General features: G+C 43.7%; 1 long non-coding RNA gene across 1 annotated transcript; it reads left to right on the plus strand.

Annotated features, from left to right (window-relative positions):
* Window positions 1–8,652: 8,652 nt before the first annotated feature.
* Window positions 8,653–13,293, plus strand: LOC137281784 (uncharacterized). The gene is made up of 3 exons (XR_010956765.1): window positions 8,653–8,758; window positions 10,722–10,961; window positions 13,210–13,293. It is a non-coding gene; the product is annotated as an uncharacterized lncRNA (long non-coding RNA).
* Window positions 13,294–14,579: the final 1,286 nt, after the last annotated feature.

The raw sequence follows: 14,579 nt of genomic DNA on the forward strand, positions 1-14,579 counted from the left end.
ATATTTTCCGAAAAAATCTACTTTAAAAATGAGATTTCAGCTATGCGTTTCTTTTTTGGGTCAGTGTAGTAACAGTAGCAGCAGCAGTAGGAGGAGTAGTAAGTGAGTGAATAAGTTTAGGTTTACATCGCACTTATATTCCAGCTATATGGCGGCGGTGTTTAATTAACCAAGTCTGGACTAGAGAATCCAGGGGTCAATAGTATGAGCATCGGTCTAGGAAATTGGGAAGTAGTGGTAGTTATGTTTACTGAAGCATATATATCCACATAATCACCATCATCAACATAATCAACATCATCATGGCTGCCACCAACACAACTGTCACTATCAATGTTATTTACAGATTGAAGTTGATGGGACTATACTCTACAGCTACCCCGTTGAGGATTTTAGTTCTCAACATGCAAATGTGGTCACGTCCACCGTGGGCCTCAGTATCAGGAAGGCCACGTTCTCACTGACCAGTAGGAAGGAACTGGACAGAGGTAAACTAAGACATAAAATGATCTTCTTTAATTTGAGGGAGTTGGTTTTAATTCTGATTGGAACATTCGTTTCCGAATATGGCGTCAGAGCCCTGATAGATCAGTCTAAGTAGACTTTGCTTCAGTATTATTCGTTACACTGTTATAGAGTCTAACAAACCCTAGTAGAAGGATGCGCCAACTAACCTTTTGAATTGATCAATCAGAACACCACTTGATAAATCGTGAAAGTAACATTCGCACATACGTTTGAACTTTTACTTCGGAAATTCGATTCCGAGTTGTTTCCGGATTCATACGGATTTTCGTTTGTTGAGAGATCGGTATGAGCGACCGATGAAGAGAAAGTAAAATGGTTAAATCCATTTGACAGTCTGGCGTTTCATTGGGAGGTCATAGGTCGCTCAAAGGTTAGCTGATGTGACGTTCTACTTGGGCTTGTTACACTCTACTTGCATAGTAGTGTTATGAATTGCACAGAGCTGAAGTTTACTTAGGCTGTCTGTTGGGTTGAAATTCTGATATCTAGATCTGTCAGCACCATGGGTTTCACCAGCATGGTGAACTTGCATCACTTCCGGTTTTCTCTTACGTGAAACACAAAGTGGAATACTGTTCACAGCGGCGTTGAACTCCATTCCCGAGAAGACGTGTAACTGCAATACCTTGTAATGGATTCATTTTGACAGTGCAAAGAATTTTCGGTATGATACGTATACGCGAAGTGATGCTTTGGGGAGCTTTTTTCAATTAACAGAAGAGTGATGTAGTTGGTTTTGAAGGAAAGTCTTGTTAAACGCTTCCATATTTATTGCTTTCACAGAGAGGATACAAGGCAATATGGCGCTGAATACAGATGTGGTCGCCAGCAGCACCGACAACGTCCTCACTTCCTACGGAGTCGACGGTGACCCCATCATGACCTCCCTCAACGACACCGAAAACGACTCGTGTTGGCGAGGTGAGGTAACGGATCAGAATCAGTGGTACCAGGTCGACCTGAAGAAACAAGTGTACATACGGGAAATTAAGATCAACATTACAAACCAGTGCGCCACATGCGGTAGGTGTTCGTATGCCTATATTCTACTATTCCGCTAGGTGTAGAAGTAGTGTATCTATTTTATGTTATAATAACAGCCTCAAACAATTCACTGTTCAGAACCAATTGAGAGTCAACTAACAGAATTATTTATGGGCTGATATAAGGTCATCATGTCCCAAGTGTGTGGATCGATGCTCATGACATCGATCTCCAGATTGTGTCAGCCAGACAAAGGTTTTACTGATCAGTGTCTGGTATTGCTGGATTATTGCTTAGTTGGACGTTATTCAAATATAGAAACAATTCCACTCCTTACCTTTGTGTCCTGTGCCAGTGGCACTAAAACAAAGAAAGCACCTGTATCCAGCACATATATAGAAGGTAACTGATTACATATAGGGACGGTTTGTGATTATATAACTCCCTGTGTTAAGCACGCCAAACACGTGACCCAGAAGTCGTGAGAGGCAACAAAATGGATTAGGTGGTGAGACAGTGGATTGGTTGTCACGTTGCCTACAATACCGATGTGTCGGTGAAAACATGGTTATGTGGATAGCGCCGTCGTATAGCTGGAATATTGCTAATATTGGGGGCATGGTGGGCGAGCTGGCTAAGACGCCATGCTAGTGATCCAGCGAGGTTGAGGTTTCGGGATCGAGCCCACCTGTGACCGGGTGTAAAAACCTTGAAGTCAACTTTGTGTGCAGACTCTTTCAGTGTTGTCACAACCCCTAGTGTACAGTACACAACCCTGTGCACTTAAAAGAACCCACGAATCCGTTGGTATATGATCAGATGGTGGCCACATGAACACGTGCAAACACCTAGTTGCGGGTACAGCAACGTGCAGTAAACTTAGACAAAGTGCTTTGACGATGTGTCCCAGTCCACCCAGCTGTCATTTGGGTACTTCGTTAGGATGAGAGAGCCACAATAAGGTCGGTGCGCCTAGTGGCAACAAGAGCTGTATACTCCCCAGGGAGTTGAGACTGACTCACTCACTCGCCCACTCACTCACTCACTCCTGTGTTGCAGTAACATCACTTCGTGACTTCTCGGTGCTTGCGTACGCCCAGAACCCGCTGACAGCGAGAGATGCTGTTGCTACCCTGTGTACACGGTATAGTGGGGACGTACCGTCAGACTCAGCTATAACGCTGACATGCATGGACGGGGCGTCGGGACGTTACGTGAGAGTCACGGCTGACCACGATGACCAGATGTCAATATGTGAAATTGAGATATACGGAGACGCAGTTGTCCGAAAAGGTAGGCCTACCCACGATCTATGAGGAGAGGCAGTTGTACAGCCCAGCTTGTGTCCAACATAACTCCATGTCTAAGAATGAAGATTTTTATGGATATCACCTTCTTTATGAGAGAACACAACGTTTCGGAGTTAATGCTTACTCCTTCATCAGGTGATTGAGAAAGGGATACAGAGGTGTATTTATATGTACAGGTAAAACAATAACAAAGTAACAAGTGGAATGAGTTAACGAAAGCTAGTATAAACAAGCACTGATAGGAAGCCGATAGTTAAGATAACAATGATGGAAGCCAATGGTAATGCATTACAGTTGATTGGATATGTTTACATAACACAGATACGGGGTAAGGACGATGCACATGATTGGGGATAAGGATGGAAGCCAATGTTGATACATTACGCATGATAGGATGATGTACATAACACACGATAGGGGGTGAGCATGTTTACATGAGGGTTGATGATGTACAAACACAAGTAGGTAAGGATGTACTCGGGTAGATTGGCTATACATGAATTACATAGATAGAATGTACACAGATAGATGAGATTAATTTATCAATAAGTCCCAGGCACTTGGTAGGTACACTCCTTGGTCGCGGTTGATGGCTGGTTTCTGTCTCCGGATCTCGATGGCCTCTTGCAGTTTCCTTTGGCGCCAGTTGTTGTTGTTGGTAGATAGTATCCTAGTGTCCTCCCATCAAATTGAGTGTTCAGGGTTCTTGAGAAAATGTTCAGAGATGGCCGATTTCTGGTCGAGTTTCCTGACTGAGTTCTGATGTTCCTTCATTCTGGTGTTGATTGGTCTCCATGGTGAACTTGATTCTTGGATGTTGGTCGTTGAGGTGGTTGAGGAGCTCATTGGGGTCGTTGTCATAGGCGATGGTGGTGAAGGTGTCGTCGACTTTGCGGTACCAACAGAGGGGCTGGAACGGAGCTGTGGAGAGGGCTGCTTCCTCGAAGGAGGTCATGAAGATTTCTGTAATGAGAGGAGAAAGAGGTGAGCCCATGGGGAGACCGTGGATCTGCTTGTATATCTTACCATTGAATGTGAAGTAGGAGGTGTCAAAGCAGCTGCGGGCGAGGTTGGTGATGCTGTGTATTCCGCTCCGTTCCAGCCCAGTGTTCTGTTCCTGTAGCCATGGTTCTGTTCCTATTCATGTCCTGAAAGCACATAAGTTAAAAATTTAATTTGTTTCCCTGTCTGTAGCGATTACTGAGAAAATGTGTCCTTTTTGAGGATACCGTACTCACGAAAAGGACCCAAACTCCTTAAGAAATTGTAAAACTGTTTCTCTTTTGGAACTCGGTCAAGGCATTCATGTCCTGAAAACACATACCAAATTTGGATTCCATATCTGTAACGGTTCTTGAGGAAATCTGTCCACATCATCTCTGACGGACGGAGCTGAAATCTACATCCACCTCCCGCATCATGACGGGGAACAATAAACATGTGGCATGGAAAGCTTTGACATGTCTGCAAATGTTACTTGTCATATATTCTCCCCCAGAGTGGTCTCCCTTTGACTGCGGCCCTCCACCAATGGCGGGCGTGGCCAGGGTGAATGTCGCCTCTTCAACCGAGGAAAGTGTGGCCACCTACTCCTGCCCCGACGGAATGTCTCTGTACAATGGGGACCGCACCCTGGCGTGTGACAGCTCGGAGGGGTGGGAAGGGGAAGTAGGGACCTGCCTTCAGACAACATTTACTGCAAAAGGAACAGATCTAGTAAGTATCCAACGATTGTGCAGCCATTTATGTACTTACAGTTAATAGCGTTTAAAGATGGAGGTTAATATCCCGAACCACAACGCTTTCGTAAAGTTACGACCTGTCGTAACTCTGTACTTTACCACAGGCTTAAGAATGTCGTAGCTCAAGGAACGCTTTGTGGATCGGGACCCGGGGAATTTAACTACTGCGAACGGATCGGATATCGTTTACATATCACAGGGATTAGTAGGACATAGGCGGATCCAGAAGGTGGGTGCAGAGGTGCGCACCCTTGTTTTGTCCTGAACGTTCATAAACGTAACATTGGAGTGTGCTCACCATCCCTTTCTCGAGAGTGCTGACCCCACTCCCATTCTGTATCCGTCCCTGTAGGAGCTGAGCGAGAGTTGGTGGGAAAGATTCAGACTCACCTTTCCGTGTTCCTGGCCATGAAGTAAATATTTTATGATACAGTTCACCAGAAAATATGGACCCGTGAAGGTCCCGGGGTAGAATAGGCCCTCAACTACCCATGAAAGGCGATTCCTCTTGGCGTAAGAGGCGACTAACGGGATCGGGTCAGGCTCGATGACTTGGTTGACACATGTCATCGGTTCCCAACTGCGCAGATCGATGCTCATGTTGTTGATCACTGGATTGTTTGGTCCAGACTGGATTATTTACAGACCGCTGCCATATTGCTGTAATATTGCTGAGTGTGGCGTAAAACTAAACTCACTCACTCGCTCACCCGATAATATGTCTCAGGATGATTATGAGTGTAGAATTTCATGTCATTAATTTTTCTGGTAGCAGTAGCGAAGCAGAGCATTTGAACCCCGTTGATATAATAGTCGATATATCTTCGTTACATTTGCACAATATCGATACGTCAGTGCGTCAATACATCGAAATTTCGATGCATCGATCCATCGGTAAATCGATGCTTAATCACACACCTTGTGCGGGAGTTGATCTGTACTCTAGATCTCCTGTTGATTTGTTTGAAGTAGATGGATGATCACGTGTGTGATGATGGCGTATTGATGCAGACGTATGTGTAATGTAGACATCGTTGTTTCAGCTCCGACAAGTCACGTTAAAGTCTCCCCCGAAGATAGGCGAAGCTATAGAAGTTGTGTTTACACCCCGGAAACCATGGTGAGTTCATTGCAAGGATTTCGACTGAGTGAGTGAGGAGTCACTCCGCGGAATGAAACGCATGGGAACCAGATGAAACGGCCAGCTGATGATACTTCACCGCTGTACCCCTACTCGATGTAAAGGAGTGCAGACAGTAAAACCCTTTGGTTTACTTTTTGGTTTACAATGTCGTTAAACGTCGGTTCCAAATATATTCCCGGGCTTCAAACACTCATTAACACCCTGTAAATGGCCAACACATGATGTTTATCTTCTAAATCTACTGTAGGGGGCTGTAGGACACCATGTAAACCGACATGCATTGTGACGTCGGTTACCAAGCAGTGACGTCATTAAAATGTGACATCACGTAAAAGGTGTTCTACAGTTCACAACTCTTCCACAACCTCTTTATGAAACCGGTATCAGTTTGGAACCATAGAAACAACAAAACATCTTTGTCAATTCAATGCATGTAAGACGTGGGTAATAAATAATACACCACACGAGGTCTCATTACATACGAATTATACGAAATTCATATGACCGAATGTGGTATGCTCTATTTACGACACTCGTAACCTTGCTATGGTATCTGACTTCGCTTTCCCTCGGTAATTTTCCATAGGGAGGACACTCGCTTCGCACAATTCGTGTGTAATGAGTCCGAGTGTAGTATCCTCTATGTACGTCAGCTTTGGCACAGAGCCAAAAGTTATCAGATCGCTTTCGTAATGCCAATATGGACATTCGTAATTCATATAACAAGCACAATAATGTTGAAAGTGTTCCTTTAGGATTTGACCACTTTATCACAATCCACTTTTTTGTGAAACGTATCAATCCACGCCACCGTACGTACTTTTGGTTCCAGATAGGCTGAAAACAGATAGTGCAAGGATGAAATTGTTTGAATCACCCCCTAACGCTCAAGTTACCACTGGTCATTCACCATACGGGTTTATCTGAGGATTGTATAACTGCGTGCAACCCCACACACTAAGACACACGCACACGCGCGCTTATGATGGTGATCACTGGAAAGTCTGGTCCAGACTTGACTGTTTACAATGCGCCGCCATGTTGCTCGAATACTACTGTCAAAGAAACAAACAACAAACATGTAACTTTTCTCCCCTTTTTCTGCAATAAATGCGAAGTCTTGTTGTAAAAGGAATGTCTTGTTATGGTATAATTAGAGCGACGCCCTTACACATTACTGATCCCCTTTGCAGGTCCCGCCTGTCGCTGAGTGCCAGTTCCATAGATCAAGACGTTGTTGCCATGGTGATACTATTCAACGAAGACCGCGTCATGCTCTCCAGTGGAGGAACTTCGGAGGATGTAGAGATCCCTGGTTTTCCTTTCCAGGACGGAAGAGGAGCTAAAGTGCTTTACACTTTCTACTCAGAGCACATAGATGTAAGTTTCATTTATGTGGGATGATGGGGCAGCCATATCTCGGGTTCGATTCCCACGCTGGTAGAGACCATTGGTTAGTAGATATTTCTGGTGTGTCCTCAGCGTGATATCTCTAAATCAAGTGCAGAGGATAATAATCATATTAATGATAATGTTAAACATGGGGTGAACTTGGGAGTCTTATCATCAAGATTAGTTTACTTGTTTAGTTACGTGCATGCTTGCGTGTGTGCGTGCGTGCGTGTGCGTGCGCGCGCGCCTCTTTGGTCGCTTGAGATGCATACACATTGTACTCTCAGTATGCTGCCGGCACGTTGTGCTGTTAGTCTGCATAAAGATTTTGGTTTTTTTTGCTACGAGAAATAATGCTTGGGAAGTTTACCACGTGTTAATGAGTTCTAGATTCAGTCACACTCATTCTCATAGCGAACAAATGGATAACTGACGCGGCCGAGTCAAAATTGTTTTGTTAAATCGCAATGAAAAGGTGTTACACGCACAAATAGTGACGCGACGATGCCCGAGAAACATTTCACTTTATTTTATTTAGCTTGTTGCTTTATCCTCCTTATGCTGAGTGCGAGGAAGGGTAAGAACGATCTTTTATGTTAAAAATGATACATATGTAACAGGCAACCAACTGTATTGAGTGTATCAGGCTCGTCGACATTTCCGTGCTATCGTGCGTACACCGATGATGTGACGGCGCTCATTCTATCAACCACTGGTCTGTCGGTTCCAGATATCTGTGGATGGCCGCTCCGTGTATGCTTATCCCTACCTGTTCCCCATCGACCTGATAGATACTGTATTCAGCACCGGTGCCACTCGCGTCTCCGTCATTCCATCCAGCAACGTGGAAACAAATTGGTGTAAGTACACAATCAACCGTTACGGTGACCAAGTCTGTTTGACAAGTGCAGACTGAAGGCGACTAATGGGGCCTTGTGGTCATGCTCGCTGATTTGGTTGATACATGTCGCATCTGGACCGTGTAAATTGGTGTGCATGATGTCAATCACTGGGTTATGTCATCCAGGCTCGATTATAAGAGACCTCAGCCATATAGCCGGAATATTGCTTTTGCGTAGAATAGCAGTCAAACAATCAGACAATCAACCAAGTGCGTTTAGTTTAAACGCCTCTCGGGGATTTACCTCGAATACAATATTCGATATCAAATGATACGGTATAAAATGGGGATTAAAGTCGTTTTGAAGAATATGGTTGGCTGGTTTCTTGTTTTACTCCGCACTCAGCAATATTTCAGGTGTATGGCCTCAGTCCGTGAATAATCTTGACAGGACCAGACAATTCAGTAATAAACAGCACGAGCATAGATCTACGCAAATAGGATATGATGACGTGTCAACCATGTCTGAGCCTGATCTAGCGACTCTGTTAGTCACCTCTCACGTTTTCAAGTTCTTTTTCAGCGCCGTTGTCTGCGAGTCTTTCATTGGACAAGTCTGCAATGGGCAGCACGAACTATGCCGATTCCACTCCTGGCAATGTAGTTGATGGTAACAGAGCAATGACCTGGGATTCGACATCGTGCTGGTCTGCCAACAATGGTGACCTTGACCCTTGGTGGACTGTTGACCTTGGCAGCTTCTACAAGGTGACCCAAGTGGAAATCACCAGCACAGGAGGATGTGGGAGTGTTTGCGGTAAGTATCTACCAATGATCGTAGACTGTGATAGAGGAGACTTACGGTAGCGAAAAGAAATGATTTGAAATGTTGATGCAGCCTCTGTAATTAACACCTTGTGGAATATTCAGTGCACTTTTTGTGTTTCCTCACATCACGTCACGATGTGGCTGAAATACTGCCGATGTGACGTTAAATGTTATCTCACTCACGTCAACGTTTAAACTGGTAATCAAGGTTAGTTTGAACCAATACTGGTGATAGCTTCAACGTGATAAAAGTCTTCGGTCAGTCTTGAAAAAAAAGAACTCAGTATATTTTGTAGTACAATTATGAAAATTACACAAACTTCCTTGTAAACCATCTCGCCCTCCGGATCCGATGTATTCTCAATTGTATATTTGTATATCATATTCCGAGTATCCTGGCTAGAGTGTAATAAACGTTATGCTCTGTTCTGAACGTAGCTTGAATCTGCTCTCCGGTTGAATCAAAGCATATTGGTATACGTGTGAGGAACATTTTTACCGAGAAGATACAGATTGTAACACGCACTAACAAAGGTACAGTTCTAACAAACCAAGAAACTTCAAATTTGTATTTATCCGTAATATTGTCTATGCGCAAAAAAAATTTACTGGGAATAAAATAGTGGATGATGCTTTGCTTAATCTTTAATCTAATGTGAGAAAATCTGATACATGTTTAGTGGGAATGTGAATGTGTGAAAACATTCTGATTAAAACTGAAAAAATATATTGAAGATAAATTACCAGGAAATTTTATCCTGTCAGTATATTGTTACGGTTAAGAATTTACCGTGACAAACGATGGAAGAAATCCCCTTGTGAACCAGCACAACAGAACAAAGATAAGTTTAATATATTCAAATCTTGTATTAAGGCAATGAGAGCAAGTTATACAAGGTTACAAGTCAATTTCACAATGCTGATTACAAATTCAATACAAGTGTGACAAAATCTAAGGCAATGGGTCACAAAATATAATATAGTAAACTCACCAAAGTCTTAGTGCGAGAGAGAATCAACTATGCAGAATGTAAACACAGCGATCGGTCTGAAAGCGGATAATGTAGGTCAGCCGGTGATGATTGTTGGTGATGTAACTGCAGTAAATATGAATGAGTGTCCCCAGCAACACGGCAACCAGCCTTTTCATATTTAGCCATTTCAGGAAAGTTCGGGCACTTACGAACATCGTCAACACTGTAGAATGCCCTCGAATAAGTCTCCCGGAAGTAAACACATAGAAAGGTAGGAGCAGATTAATTCCGAAAAAACAGAATCCTAAAAGTTTTGACCATCTATTAAAACGAAATGTGACCCATCACAGTTATTATTCAAAACACTAAATGTTGTGACCCAATAATAATTATTACTTAATTAATAACAAAATATACAGAAAATACACACTATGTAACAATATGTCGTCTTTAGTGGCGGAAATAATACCGATCTAATGAACCATATACTTGTTGGTAGTAAGAGATAAACTCACGTATCGAGTATTTTAATAAAAACAAAACAAGTTATCACTGGATACATTTGTAAAAATATTGGGTGATAGTTTCAAGACAGAAAGTCTTATTACCAATAAAAGCCAAAAACAGTATTACACTTTGACAGAATATGGTCATCACTGTTGCATACATTATCAGCGTAATATTAATGAAATTTCTTGTGTGTAAAATGCTTACTCATATTAACTTCTGTTTTTACCTGTACTAATTGTGCTGCATTATCCGTTTTATATATTTGGATCTACTAATTTGAATGAATTAAAACAAAATGAAAACAAAAACAACAACAACACCAAAAACAACTAGAAACGGAGTGTGAACCGCCTACCAATGGCAGCAGTGAGTTAAAGGGACGCAACTCTGCGAAACTAATTGCTTGAACTACTGGCAAGCAGGACGATTCTGAACTCTTGGCATTTATTACTGACTGTTGTTTTACAGACAAAAGACTACACGACTTTAAGGTGGAAGTGTTCAACAAACAACCGTTAGCAAGTGACAAGGGTAAAGTATGTCTGGAATATGGCGGCGTGTTCCCTCCTGGGACGACGGAGACGCTAACGTGCACAACGCCGGCTGTGGGGAGGTTCCTCCGGATCAGTTCACCCGGGCGGTCAAACTCGGCGGACCTGTTCTCTCTCTGTGAGGTCCAGGTGTTCGGAGAGGAATTCACTAAGGAAGGTGGGTGAAGGATGATTATTGGGGAAAATGCGCTCTCCAGATTCTGCTGTCACTGAACTTCAGAAAGGCTTGCTCGGTTGGTATGATATTGGCAGTCCTTTTCAACGCGGTTGGATCGAGTTTGCTTGGATTAGGATTGGGGCCTTGGGTGGGGGTGGGGGGCTGTGTGTGGTGGGGGTCGTGATGGTTGGGAGGAGCTAGTGAGTCGAGGCAGCGGACGGGTTTGGATTGGTTACATTTGAAAATAGTAGTGCTGCAACAATGTATGAAACTATCGGAGGATTGTAATTGTTGAGTCTCCGATATCAAAAACTATCGATACGTCGATAGAATGAGTGACTATCGGTAGTTTAGTTATTTACTTCCGTTGAAGCCCGAGCAGCACAAATTACAGGAGTCGTTCACTTCGGTATAGAGTTATCCGCCCCTCTTACCGCCAAAGCAAACATGGCGGCATGCTATTCGGAGATAAAGGTGGGTTAGGTCGGGCTAGGGCAGGGTAGGGCAAGGCAGCGTCAGGTATGGTTCGATTTGGTCTTGGCACTGCGAGAGGAGTACGTTTAGACATATTAAATCGAAATCTGTAAGTGTGTTCAGGCTATCAAGATTTGCGCCATGATTGAAATCTCGTACGAATGATTTTTTTTTCTCAGCGCTGGGATACAATTTTGTGAAGTATACATGAACTGTGCGGCTGTATGCAAGTGTGCAGAGACATTTTCTAAACATTCAAGAATTCTGGTGTGTATAATGTTTCTGCCACTTGCGTGAACTAGTCGTGAACATTGCACAACCTATTCGCAAACACTGCAGGTAGTGCGTATCAAAGCGTGTCAATTTCATTAACGCGCAGTGTCACGCATTGACCCACTTTGATCGCTCACACTTTGTTACAAGGTCGTGACAGACTGCATAATGTCCCTGGCTTCTAACTCGTCATGAGGTGGCCGAACGGAGCTTGTATTGTATTATCATGACTTGTTTAAATGGTCAAGTTAAGACGAGTTACCACGTAGTTAGCGAATGCCACGAATACTTTGCGTGTATCACGAATATATATAAAAGCGTTCCCATCGCCAGTCCAAAACCTCCTCAACTTAACAGCGAACAAACTACAAGATGCTTGCCAAGAAGTACATGACATCCAGAGGAATAGCATGACCGGGAATGAACAAAAGAGACACACTCGATCTCCCACGGTCAGTGACGCTATGCCGGGTCCCATACTTATGACCTGACACAAATAACTACCAGATATGAGTAAATGCGAGTAGATACGCGTATGATGTTCGCGCACCCATACATGTACCGGAAAAATAACAGTTAACGTCCCTCATTTAGTGATCTACCCTGAAGAGAGCACATCTGTGACCCAGCTTTTGCCAGAACTTTTTCGAGCCTTTGCCACACTAGGATACCTGAGGCAAGAAGGGGAAGGACACGGTTGCCCCAATCTCTGAACCTCAACCAGTCCATACAGAGCCTACACCTGAGGAAGAAGATCAAAGCATCACATCCGAGACAGCCAAGAGAGAGATAACGGTTGCTACCTTTACTGAACAGCAAAGGAAGGAAACACATGTGCTCCACAGCCTGCCAAGACAAATATTACTGCAAACAGCAACTTAAAATATGGAATACAGACATGATGACCACGATAGGCCAGCTAAAGAAATGTGCCTAGAGATGTGAGGTGAAGATGACATTACTGGCATGAACAGCACAGAGACGTGGATTATTGGATAAGTTCTCTTTTTTTATTCGTCACATTGAGACATGGATGCCAGAAATGTGGCTCCTACCCGTTACAGCGGCAGCAGCAAGTGCCACTGGCACTGAACGCTACCTATCAAACCTCAGCAATTGTCTCCACCACCAGCAGGGTTCCAACACCATCACTCCCAGCAACCTCAACACCAGCCCTCCAGCCTTTAAGATATACTTGGAGATATACCTACTAGAAATAGTAATATTTCAAATAACAGGCCACATCTAGCGTGTACCGGGAGGGTCAAAAAGATATTTAGGTCCCACTTAAATTATTTTAGTCCCATCCATCCATCCACCCATCCATGAGTCAATCCATCCATCCATCCCTGCTATCATCTCCCTCCTCCCTATAGCAACTATAAATTTCATCTGCCAATCGGTATCTTACTGTACTAAGCTATTTACGTCTCCTTGCACGACTAAATATACTCTTTTTGACCCTCCCGGAACACCATATCCCTCACTTTCTCTCTTTCAGAAGAACTGTTGGTGGAATTCAAATCCAGGAGTATTGCTTCGTGCGCCAGATCCTATTTTGTAAAGTATGTGGAGGACACCCTGTCCAAGCTGCCTGGGGACATCAGGAGAGGAGCCGAGGCAAATATCCTGCAGGAGCTACACAGTTCTCAACGGGCGGCTGAGCAAAGTCAGACTGAGCCTCCACCAAGCCAAAACCAGCAGGCATCATTCCAGTTCCAGCAGTCGCAGTCCTCCCTGTGGGCACCTCACTATGTGGGGCCTCAGGACAGCCGTTACGTCCAGCAACAGTTCCCCACGATCCCGATGACCAGCCCATTACCACCGACCAATAATCATCAGGCTGGACTCTCAGGGGCCAGGGCCACCACTGCGCCGTCCTTTTCCCGATATGACCCCACATTTGAGGATGATGACAAAGACTGGTAGCAGACACAAGTAGGAGACCCCTGCACGACCAGCAGATTCCATGTGGCAGAAGTCCCCCGAGACACAAAGACTCCTTACCTTCTTACTCTCAAAAGAACAATATGTGATGATAACAAAAGATGCACAGAAAATATATAAGAAAATAAAAACTGAAGTTGTTGATTCATTTGACTGCATGAATCTTAACTGATGTTACACTCAATAGCGTATGTAATGATCACATGAAATTGTGGCAACTGACTAAAGGTGGTTACAGAAAGTCAGCAAGAGAATCTCACCAAAGCAACAGCATGTAGTGTCTCTGTGAGACCCAGTAAAACTAATGGAATTTTGATCGGATTTCTTGAAAATGACTGTTTCAGTGGATTTGTGTGTCGTTTTCAAAATGATTTAAGTCATATCGCGGCCAAGTTCACATATTTGTGTGCTTCATGGATTTCGCCATTACTAGTTCTCGAAATGGGGTACCATGTTATTTGATATTTGATACATCACCTAGATTTAACTCTGTAATTCATACGTACTCATTTCGACACATCAATATAAAGAGACATTGGAAAACATTGTGATAAAAGAAGAATTTGCTTGTTACGGGATATGCACCTTCAGTGTATATTACCTTAATATCTGTGATCTGACATGTGTCCTTTTCCACCAAGCTCGATACACACAAATTTGCAGTCTGCATCCACCAGTGTTAGGAGTGGTATCGGAAAGAAGCCCTTGTTATTAAAGTACAGGCTGCCAGTTTGAAGACCCGTGAAGGTCCGGGGTAGAGCAGGCCTTCAGCAACCCATGCTTGCTACAATAGGCGACTATGTTTGTAGGAGGCGACTAACGGGATCGGGTGGTCAGGCTCCCTGAGTTGGTTGATACATGTCATCTGTTCCCAACCACGCAGATTGATGTTCATGTTGTTGGTCACTGGATTGTCTCGTCCAG

Source organism: Haliotis asinina, chromosome 4, assembly GCF_037392515.1.
Source record: "Haliotis asinina isolate JCU_RB_2024 chromosome 4, JCU_Hal_asi_v2, whole genome shotgun sequence".
NCBI lineage: Eukaryota > Metazoa > Mollusca > Gastropoda > Lepetellida > Haliotidae > Haliotis > Haliotis asinina.